This window comes from Pleurodeles waltl, chromosome 3_1, assembly GCF_031143425.1.
Source record: "Pleurodeles waltl isolate 20211129_DDA chromosome 3_1, aPleWal1.hap1.20221129, whole genome shotgun sequence".
NCBI classification, from domain to species: Eukaryota; Metazoa; Chordata; class Amphibia; order Caudata; family Salamandridae; genus Pleurodeles; species Pleurodeles waltl.
This window is the reverse complement of record NC_090440.1, coordinates 216,923,603-216,936,220: the sequence shown is the minus strand read 5'-3', so window position 1 is coordinate 216,936,220 and position 12,618 is coordinate 216,923,603.

Genomic DNA, 12,618 nt, shown 5'->3' with positions numbered 1-12,618 from the left:
CCCTAGAGATGCAACCCTTTCTAGTGTGTTTGCCTAAACGTTTATAGCACCAAACAAGCCACAAAGAGGCACCTTTGTGGCATTTAACATGGAGAATGAGGGGTTCAAAAGAGTTAGGAGCAAAGACAAGGGGGCAGCCATATATTTCTGTGTTAAACTTTTAAAGGGATTATAGCTCTACATTGGCAATACCAGCCTAACGTTTAAAAACATTGACTGTATACAAAGAGAATAACAGACGAGGCAGCTTAACTGCAAATGAATTATAGTGATTTTGTTAAGAATGGCACCTGCTGTGCAACGATATGAAATGGCAGAACTTGTATTACTAAGCGCTATATAAAAAACAAGTTATTCCCAGACTGCCCCAACATGCACCAGACAAAGAACCCTAAGGGAGAGGATGTGGCGTAAGGGCCAGAGCTACTGACCTTGGAGAGGAGAAACATGGTTCAAGTCTCAAGCCGACTCAACATTCTGTGATTCTTGGCAAATCATTTAATCTCCCCTCGCTAACAAAAATGTATGTGTTCTTGTGTATTGTAACCGGTGCTCATGTAAAGTGTTGTAATACCTTTGTATTAAGTTCATGCTAACTAAATTCTATTTGAAGCGGCCCAATTTACATCCAAAGGCTAGATGTGTTTTGCTATCAAGCTTGAGGCCATGAAGTGCTTGGGTCCGGAGTCACAACTCCTTTCCCACCATTTTGGAGACATCATCTTTCTCCATCTTCTTGCCTAAACCTAACCTATGTACTTAGTTGGTGACCCTCTGGAGGTTATCAAGAGCATGTGCTATCGCCTAGTGTTAAGCTCTACTCAAGCCATTTGGTTAATGCATCCACTGCAGAGGTCTTGACAAAACAAGATTGTGACAGATTACAATCCTGCCATAGCTTTTTTATCTCTGCAAGGTTGAGGCAAATGAATTATAGCAATTTTGTTAAGAATGGCACCTGCTTTGCAGTGGTATGAAATGGCACAACCTGTATTATGAAGCGCTATATAAAAAAACAAGTTATTCCCAGACCGCGCCAACATGCACCAGACAAGGAACCCTAGGGGAATGGATGTGGCGTAAGGGTCATGTTGAAGTAAGCCTCAGCAAGGCCTACTAGTGCAAGGGGTTCACCTTTCTCTGCACAAAGTCCTCAGACCATGTAGGAAGAAGTTGTCACAGAAACTGGAATAAAAGACAAAAGTTTATTAACCTCATGAGGTGGTACTACAGTTCAAACAGCACCCTAGGGTAATGTCTGAAGTAGCACACTGAACTGAGAGAGCATGGTCCTTTTATACCCACACAGGGGCTAAAAGGAGATGGTACAATTATGGAAACAAGACTTGTATACATGTAAGGTCATGTGGAAAATGCACAGTCGACAGGTAGGAGGAGCTAACAGTTTCCAAGGACTAACAGCTGCAGACCTTACTGAGCATGTGCGAAAGTAAGAGATGCTAAATATAACTTGTCACTAGGCAGATTTCAAGAGCAGTTAACAGAAAGGTAGGACAGAGCACATGGTGAGCACATGGCAGCATGTAGCAGAGAAAATGGCTGCCATGAATACAAAATGGATTCCGCAAAATGTTCACAATAGTTACTAAATACAAGATGTCTTCTGCTAATGCTTAATCTAATCACTGCTAAATTACAACAGTCAGGGCTGCTGACTTTGAGGCTGGGGAACATGGCTCGCGTCTAGTCGCCAGCTCAACATCCTGTGATTTTGGGCAAATCACTTAATCTTCCCTTGCCACAAAAAATGAATGTGTCCTTGTGTAATGTAACCGGTGCTTATGTAAAGTGCTTTAATATCTTTGTATCAAGTTTGTGCTATATAAAAATACAAAAAAATAAAATAAATAAAGTCCTCCAATATCTTTGTGTCCAGTTCACACTACATAACGCTGCAAATAAAATAAATAAATAAAAAAGACCCCATAGATATTGCAAAGAAACAATAAGATGCCCGAAACAAAGGAAGACAAAAAAATAACTTACCTCCATGAGCGAAGGGGCGAGGCAAAAGAAAAAATAGTGCGCTGACAAAAAGCTATCTGGCCGATCGAGCAGTAATCCATGTAACAGGGTCAGGCTCCAAGATGGTAAAAAAACAGCCTCAAAGCGGGACAAACATAAAGCATTTAACAACGACATCAATGGATTTTTGAAAGGCAGGCCCAGGAATGAATGAAAGTGATGGGTGTGAGATGGGTGTGGTTAAAGCCCACAGAATAGATAACAACGGGTCAAAAAGCAACGCTTGCGCACTGCTATGCCCGACCTAAAAGCAGACCTGATGAAGCTGGCCCACCAGTCGTGTGTGCTTGAGGTTATTGATCAGTCAGCCCTTGTTAAGTCCAGTGATTAAAGGGTTATCGTGATGCAGCACGTTATCTCAGAAGAAACCAGAGCAGCACCCTTCAACCTAGAGCCGGGCACATAGACAGGGGACGAGGTGGAGGGATCATGGGTGAGACAGGGGTGGGGAAGAGGCGGATTTGTGGTTCCAAAACATCACTGCTGCAGGAGGGCAGTTCCACACAGGTGGAGTCTCCTCACAAGGATAAGTGCTGTAAAAGCTCCCACGGGCTCACAAGCATAGTAGCCGTGAGTGGAGAGTGGACGCATCAGCATACATCTGAGTGAATGACCATGGTCAGGAGTTCAAGCTTCCATTTTATTTCTGCCCTCACATATTGAAAGGCATTTTTACCTTAAAAAAACAATAATATTGCTGCACAGGTTAACCATTATGTCCGCTCCGCTCTTTGATTAATTTGACCTACAGTGTATATAATGATGACATGCACAATTTCCGCAAAATTAAGGCACTCATGTGAGTAGCAGACTGGGCCATATGAGGGATGTGTTGTTACATCTTTGGTAGGGGAAAGGTGGGCAGAGTCTGGGCTTTCGTGGTGGGGGGGTGAAGGGGCTTCAGGTGAGAACAGATTGACAACCACGTGACAGAGGCTTGACATGCCTGTCCTAAGATATTTGCTGGTTAGGGAAAGGGGGATATTCCCCCATAAAAATGTCTGTGGCAATATAGGACATTGGCGTCTGCTCACTTGTGAGAATGCTTTCATCTTGCTACTGCTCAGACGTCAAACGGGGACGTGCTTCAGATCGATTAAACTTTTTACTACGCTTAGGGTAACTCCACCATAAGTCCATAAACTCAAAGCGGATACATTATCATGATCAATGAATATCAACAAATATCTCAGGACTAAATAATCTTCACACACCATGACCCATTTGGTCATGAATAACCACACCATTTAGGAAAATTAGAAAATGGATTTCCCTACATTGACAATGCTAAGATCACGTAAGTCAGTTTCAAAATCAGCTGATTGACATACACAAATAACACTGGTTGACCAAATCTTCTAAAGAAAAACATATAACTATGGTGCCAACAAATACTGATTGGTTCATAGAACAACTAGAATTATCTACAAGACAATAGTATTTTGCTATAACTCTCCTCAATATGGATCAGAAATCTGCGATTTTCTTCGTCAGTTGACTTCCGTCTGGTGTTCTTCAGCAAAGTTCAATGGAAGAAGATGTTCCAGACACAGGGGTCTCTATGTAATCTGAACCATAAAAGCAATCTCTAAAGACATCATCAAATTATTGAGTAATCAAGCTTTCAAAGTTAACGTTAAGAATAAAATAATCAGGAACTGCTCAGCTCTCAAATCAGAATAGCCTAAGCGCTCAAATGAGAAAGACCCAAGAAGTAGTGAAGAAGTAAAGTTTCTCCTCTATGCAGTCTGTACATTGGTCAGAAAATCGTACGTTTACAGTCAATAAAATTAGAGCTTAAATTCAAATCTATGATATAACTAAACTGTCTTTCACACGTTGATGATTGGTTCTTCTTCCGTTCCCATCGTCCGACTCCTCAGGTAACCTTCTTATATCTAGCCATACTCTAGTCAGTGCGTCCATTGTTAGTTCCTTGGAACATCGCTGTCTCACGCATCAAGTTTACAATTGTATCCATTTTAGTACAGCATGATTCTACAGGCAGTTCTCATGAGAAAGTTAAAGTCTACTGATACATGTTTGATCATCCTCAGTTAGAAGAATACATCTTTATTTTCTAAACATAAGTTCAGAATTTTCATTCAGACATTGCAGTTTAATATGAGGCTGTGCAATGCTTCGGCCCAAACCTCGCTAACTTAAGGTCTTCAGTTAATAAGCAAAAACATAGCATCAATTCATCAATATGGCACTCTACTACAAAAAAATGATCTTTGTGTGCTTCTAATAAAACATTAGTATGCCTTTAAGAAAACTTTACATGTTTTATGGCGGCTACTCAAGTGAGCACGTTTTCCAAGTCGCACATTATAGTCTATGTTAACTAAATTTTATGTGAATCCATAACTTGTGATACATAAAATTCATTAGTAATAAATTCAGCGTTCACAATAATAGTATTGTAAACCGGAGTGATCAAGTGCTGGAGTTGAGCAACACGGAGAGGGGGACCATCAAATCTGTGCATCAGTACCAAGGAGAGCTATTCCCTCATAAAAGTGTCTGCAGCATTCTAGGACGCGGGCATCTGCTCCCTCGTGAGTTTGCTTCCATCTTGCTTCTGCTCAGACATCACCTACTTATCTCTCTCCCTCTCGCTCTCTCGCTCTCTCGCTCTCTCGATCACTCACTGTCTCTCTCTCCTTCCTTTAATTATTTTTGAAAGGCAGACACATGGCCCTGATGTGCGCCAAAGCCCTTCACTGCGTTTTTCTTACAGATCATAATATAACACATTCACTTTACTTAAGTCACAGACAATGTTAAAAGAACCCCTGGTGACATGCAAAATGTGCATACAATATCCTTCTGCACAAACAGAATTAAACCATAGATTGACAAAATCATAACAACCTAAGACAGACTTTGAGTCCTTCTAAGATAAACAAGATAAACTTAAGGTTACTTTAATGGTGACATGGTCATTTTAAAGCAGAGAAGAACAATATTATGTATCAAAGTATTTCTACAGCAGTTGAGATTTCAGAGAGTGTTTAAGCTTTCTAAACCAACCTTGTGTGGAGTTCAATAGCTTTATTCCAGGGCGAGTGATGGGGGATTTTTCTCAACTCCCTGGATCTGTAGGTGTTCATTTACTTTGGTTCTGACTATGCAAGGCTCCATGAAAAGGCCAGTGTAAGACGTTGGTTACTGGTTGAGGGTGGTGAAACTTTAGTCATGCAGGAATCACAATCCTTGTCTGGGTGAAGTCACAAGCAAACTCTAAATTAACCTGTACCTGTACTCAGCCCTCGAGTAGCTTGGCACAGAGCATCCACGCTTAACTCAGAGGCAATGTGTAAAGTATTGGTGCAACACTTCAAATAGTAAAACAGAGAACATGATCCCACATCCATTTAGAAACATAAAGTAATTTTAACAGATGCAATAAGACCAAAACAGCAAAATATTCAGTAGAACTGGAGATATGCAGGTTTAAAGTATGCAATGAAAATAGCACCATAAAGCACAAATTGCAATTGCCAACTGTGGATACCTGGTTGTGCCGGACTGGGACAAATTCATAAGTTCAAGCCACTCATGTGGGCTGGCTACAGGGACACAGGCCAGCTGAACAAAGTACTGTAGATCCTGGTTGTGGAGGGTTGTGAGGTTCCACGTGACGGTGCGTTGTGCAGCCGAGGAGATGCACCAGTTCTGATGAGCTGCGGTTCTGTGATGCGAGCTCTTGCATCATCAGCAAAGATCCCATCAATGGGCTTACAATGGGAAGCCCTGTTTCGGGCACGCATTGGTTCTGAAGAGATGTGACGCTGCAATGCAGGAACCTGCATCATAATTGAGACTGCTGTTGACGAGAGAGATCGTCAGGAGAGCTTCACACAGGCAGCGGTTCCAATGCATGCAGTGAAGTCAATATGGAGTCCTTTGAATCTGGAGAATCTTCGTAGCAGAGGCACTGCATTGATTTTGCTTGGGACCGCACAGTGCAGCAGAGGAGATGAATCAGTTCTGCTGAACCCATAAATGGGCTGGCAAAGCATTTTCAGACCCATTTCCAAGGGTCCAAAACTGGAGTGGCATCACTTAGCAGAAAAGCACTCACAGATTGCACAGTGTAAGTGCGGGGTTCAAGTTTTTTGGAACCTTCTGTTCCCCAAAGCTATAGTCAGGAGGCCAGTCAACTAGCCTTTGGAGCCACTGTGGAGTCCTGGGTGCAACAGATACAGGTCCAGTCCTCCTCACCCAGGCAAGAGGGCAGCAGGTCGGCACAGCAGGGTAGCAGTCCATTAAGGCAGTAGTCCAACAGGGCAGCTGTTCAGCACTGCAGTCCTTTATCCTGACAGAGTATCCACAGGCCCTGAAGTGTACTGAAGAACTGGTGTTTGAGGTGTGATATTTATACCTAGTGCACCCCCCCTCTGGAAGGTGGGAGGCACTTCTAGAGGTTCCCCTTTGAAATCTCCAGGCATCCTGCCTTCCATGTTCTGGCTCCAGCCTAACTACTGAGGGTATGCAGGCCTGTGCGTGGAGGCAATACAAGGCCTATTTAAGTGTAAGTTGGCCTCCACATATTCTTTGCATCAGTACAACACTGGATTCTCTGTCTCTACACCTCATAGCACCCTTAACAGGGATACAGCAGCATTTGATACATTGGCAACATGTATAGAAACAATGTGATCTCTCTCTTTTGTACTGAGCCCATTCAATATATAAGGATCACACTGCATTTTCACACACCCCAACTCTCTCTTTCTGCATCTTCAGCAATGGCACCACACCTAAACTGTGTATCAGCACCATGGACAGGGACACTCTTCTCTCTCACTTTCCCAGTCTTCTTTCTCCACACCTGAACAGACGTACTGTACGCACTCAATGTGTCAGTGCGATGGACACAGACACTGCTCACACTTTCTCTCTATTTCTTTCTCTATCACCCATATGTCCCTGCCCTACACAGAGGCACTACACACATTTCTTGCATCAGATCCATTGATAGAAACACTACATAGTCCCTCTCTATCCACTCCCCATAGCACCCACAACAAGGTCCCCACTCCTGTGCTATATATCAACACCATGTACATCTATCCTGTTCTCTCTCTTTCTCGTTCTCCCTCACCTCTATCTCCATACCCTGAACAGGGTCCAACACACCTGCTAAGTATTCGCTCCAGGGGCAGCAACACTGTGCAGGCTTTCACACCTCTTTCTACACCCTGCAGAGGGTTACCACACACGTGCTCTGCAGAGACACACTGTTTTCTCCCTTTCGCTCACCCCTTTTTCTGCACCTTGAGCAGGTGTACCATACAGATGCTACGTAGTAGCATCAAGGACAGGGATACTGCACATTCTCTCTTACTTTATACATTTCTATCACTCAACTCCCAGCAACCTGTACTGAGGCAGCACACACTTTGCATCAGCAACATGGACAGAAACACTGCACTTTACCTCTCTCACTCTAAGGGCCCTGTGTACAAATCAAGTTTGTGGTCACAAAAAGAGAATTTCACCATTTGCGACCGCAAAATGGCCTTGTATAATTTACCATCCCTATTTTGTGAGTCGCTTTCCTGTTACCGACTCGCAAAATAGGTATTGTGACTCGCAATTAGAAAGGGGCATTCCAAGGGCATCCCTTTCTAATTGCGCCTCACAGGCCCATGTTTGATTGTTTTGTGATCATGAATGCGGTTCCAAAACAATGGCAGTTAACACTTATTTCAAACTGGTGTTAATCCATTTGGGAATTGCTAACAGTGTCTGAAACATTGTTGTACATTACAGATTGTGACTCACAATTTCTGACTCGCAATAAAATGCAAATTGTGAGTCTCAGTCTGTAATGGTCATACATTGGGCCCTAAATCCCCATTCCATAGTACCCTGGACAAGGTCACCACGCACATGCTATATATCAGCACAATAACCAGGGGTGTCTGTCTAGCTGTCTCTCACTCTTGCCTGGACAGGGGCAAGGCATGCATACTATGTACGACAGCGCACTCTTACTCTGTTACCATCTCAGTGTCTTGGCACCCTGGGGACAGTGACACTGCTCAGATACTGTACATCAGTCGGACACACACACATACATAATAGGCAGCGGTACATCTGTCTCTCTCTTTTCTCAATCAATCCTCTCTCTAAATCTCTCCTTTCTCCTCATCCTAAGCTGAGGTACCACACAGATACCATTCATCAGTTACACACATGCTATGTATCGCTGCCATAGATAGGAATTATTTTTTATTGTAGAGTGCTAAAATCATATGTGCCTCACAAATGGACCACCATTTTTGTTAAAAGTTGGTTTTAATTCATTGCTAAACAGGAGCAGTTGCCATGTTGTTTCAACAGCTTGTTACATAGGGACTGTGTCTGGGCTCACATAGATGGGTAGCCTCCAGTGAAGCGTTCTGGGACCTGCTTCACCCAGATTTGTGTACCATTGTAAGAGTCTTACATTTTACTATGGCCTAAGTAGGCAACCAATGGGATTGTCATAGCATAGGTGTGATCTGCTCTCTAGTTAGGAGTATTACAGCACCTGAACTTTGATGTCCTTGGAAGTGCATATCAGCCGAGACTTACAATAATCATGATTATTGACCTTGTAATAGTCCTAGTTATCATGGCTTTAGCTTACTTATCCTGACTCAGGCTGTTTTGAGAAATAATGAAAATTAGAAAGGTGCACTGTAGCATTCAACTAGCTGGCCACTGACATCCAGAAGTCAAAGGCCCTTATTTATGGAAAGTTATCGCCGCCGTAGCATCATTTTTTTTTTACGCTAAATCGGCACTAACTTAACTCCATATTTATATTTTGACGCTAGACCCATCTAGCATAAAAATATCGGAGTTAGCGTCATTTTCTTGAAGCGCCAACTTACATTGCGTCGCATTGCGACAATGATATGCAAGGTAGGCGTTCCATTCCAAAAAATTATGCTTGCGCTCTAGCGCCATATTTACCTCCAAACGCTAAAACAATACACACTAAGGAGGTGAACATAAAAAATTACTTTAAGGCCGATTAGCATCAAATTTTATCGCCTGGTCAGAACAGGCGTTAAAGAGAGGCCACACACCACCACTTAAGAAAAACATACATAAAGAGCATTATCAACCACTATTACAACATAGAAGTGTCACTGCTTCAGCTTGGCACATGCCGCAGATGTCAGCGATGACAAGAGGTTCCTCCAACACCACCACAGCAACCCCAAACACCAACACAGCAACCACAAATTAGCGCAGAAGGAGGAGGAGGCTCTTATGACATCGTACACTTGCGATACCTCTTCTCCTTCTCTTGGGACTTTGCTGGACCCTCCTAGGTGGTACCTGGGTGCTTGGGGGTCTCCCTGGGATATTTCCTGCCCTGAAATCTCCATCTTGTGTTTCAATTTGTATGTTTTCTTTCTTGTGTGTTTTTTTTTACTCTAAGCTAATGTGCTAAAAAACTTCAGTAACCACTTTTGCATGATTAATACGTTCCGCAAAATAGTCTAGCACCACCTCGCTGCATTCGCGTCATTTTCCCTTAAGACATGTCGCAATGGTTAGTGTAATTTATTATGATGCTAACCATTCCTTAGCGCTATTGTGCATCATTTTTTAAATATGGCACATGGATGGCGCTAGGGAATGATGTTAGCTTGTGTTAAAAATAATGACGCACAACTGCACTAGCGCAGTTCTGCGTCATTTTTCATAATTATGGACCAAAATATGCAGCAAGTGTTTATCTTTTTTAACGATACACATAGGTTTCCAAATATAGAAACTTAGGGCCTATCGAGAATTATAGCCAATCCCCACACCCAACAAGAATGCAAGGGGTTAAATTTGTACAGCAAGGTAAAATATGGCATATCATGAATATTAGGAGAGTTGTTTCTATATGTTTAGTAATAATTATTACATGCAATCTGTGAGACAGTAAAATGCGCCCAGGCCTGTTTCTTTTAATCTTTTTCTCTGCCTCAATTTGCCTCGATTTGCTCTGGTGTTGTATCTACTTCTGAACTTCTTTTAATTTCTGGGTTAACCTCCCCTAACTTTGGATCGTTTCTGCTCTTTTTCATCATAAAAAAGTAATCTTGTGTGCAGCAGACAGATGAGAAAGCAAAAATCTATGAACTGTGAACATACGTTAGGAGCAAGGAATCCAGAAATTAATCATTTATTTGCAGCTGACCATGAGGATAAAACCATCATAAACCTGATCACATCTTGCCAGAAACTGAAAAAAGGTTATAAAAGTTTGCTTAAGCTTGTGTCAGAGAAAGATGTTGAACTATGTAGATTCAAGGATGACGTCTTCAAATACATTTGAAAATTGAAAATTGAAATTAGCCAATTTACTGAACAGTTGAATATGTCCCTATCATTGAAGACAAGCATAACTTGTGACACACTCCTGATGGCCAATGATGCAGAAACTCTTGAGAAAATAACAATGCTGGATCTGTTGTCAGTTACACTGGGTGAGAATAGCAGGTCTCTGCTTTTATGAAAAAATCGATTGAATGCCAGGGAACCAAGTTGCCTTAAATGCAAAACAAGAAATATGCCAACTTCTAGAATGGATGTCATTTAAATATTTCATGAAGCAGTCATAAAGGACCTGACAAATTAGATGACTGAATGTAAAGTCAACCAATGATCAATTGGATGTAAATCAGGCTATCATTAACTTACAGTTGGACCCAGCATGGATAATCAAGGCTGCAGATAAGGACAAAAATGTTGTGTTATTTAGCAGATTACTTTATGTATAAGAAGCCATGAGACAACTTAACAACCCTTATGGCTATGAGATATCTGAAATGAGCAAGTACAAACAGCTACTGAAGGAATACCAGTTGAAACTACTCGAGTGGTGGGAAGAAGGCAGTTAAATATGAATAGACAAAAGTTTCTTATAAAAGTCGAGCCGAGACTACCAATGATATACCTTCTTCCAAAAGTGCACATAAAATCCACAAGACCACAAGGAAGACTGATAGTGGTGACTATTGAGGGATTTCTTGAGACTACATCTCAATTCATAGATTATTTCCTCCAGCTGCATGTGCATGCTCTAGACTTTTATATCAGGGTCATTATCAAGGGGATTTTATCTTGGAGACCTTGAACATTCCTTGGAGTGAAGCCTACTATTTGTTCATGATGGGTGTGATATCACTCTATACATCCATATGTCATCCACATGTCACGAAGGTGGAATGAGAGCATATCAACACTTTAGGACACCAATCCAATATGTAAACAATTACAATATGATTTTTGGAAAAGATACACTGGTGATTCAAAAACAACATCTTTGTGTTCCAAGAGTAAGTGTTCAAACAAAGGTACGACACAACATTTGCACTGAACTACTCTCACCTAAATATGGGCTGGTGAAGAACATATAGGGGGTCATTCTGACCCTGGCGGCCGGTGGCCGCCAGGGCCACCGACCATGGGAGCACCGCCAACAGGCTGGCGGTGCTCCCACGAGCATTCTGACCGCGGCGGTTCAGCCGCGGTCAGAAGCGGCAAGTCGGCGGGCTCCCGCCGACTTACCGCTGCTCGGGGGAATCCTTCATGGCGGCGGAGCGCACTCCGCCGCCATGAGGATTCTGACCCCCCCTACCGCCATCCTGTTCATGGCGGGAAAGCCGCCATGAACAGGATGGCGGTAGGGGGGGTCGCGGGGCCCCTGGGGGACCCTGCCGTGCCCATGCCAATGGCATGGGCACGGCAGGGGCCCCCGTAAGAGGGCCCCGCAAAGTATTTCAGTGTCTGCCTTGCAGACACTGAAATACGCGACGGGTGCCACTGCACCCGTCGCACCTTCCCACTCCGCCGGCTCGATTACGAGCCGGCATCCTCGTGGGAAGGGAGTTTTTCCCTGGGCTGGCGGGCGGTCTTTTGGAGACCGCCCGCCAGCCCAGGGAAAAACTCATAATACCCTCCGCGGTCTTCTGACCGCGGAGCGGTATAATGGGGGCGGAATTCTGGCGGGCGGCCTCCGCCGCCCGCCAGAATCAGAATCACCCCCATAATCTCGTTAAAAGGAATGGAAAATCATTGCATATGTTTAATGACAAGCTTTTCTTGATATGGGCTAGTACCAAGAGTGAAGCAATATGGCCCTCATTCTGACCTTGGCGGGCGGCGGAGGCCGCCCGCCAAAGTCCCGCCGTCAGGTTACCGTTCCGCGGTCGAAAGACCGCGGCGGTAATTCTGACTTTCCCGCTGGGCTGGCGGGCGGTCGCCTTCAGACCGCCAGCCAGCCCAGCGGGAAAGAGGCTTCCACGATGAAGCCGGCTCGGAATCGAGCCGGCGGAGTGGAAGCTGTGCGACGGGTGCAGTTGCACCCGTCGCGTATTTCACTGTCTGCGCAGCAGACAGTGAAATACATGTAGGGGCCCTCTTACGGGGGCCCCTGCAATGCCCATGCCAGTGGCATGGGCACTGCAGGGGCCCCCAGGGGCCCCGCGACCCCCCCTACCGCCATCCGGATCTCGGCGGTCCGACCGCCGGGATCTGGATGGCGGTAGGGGGGGTCGGAATCCC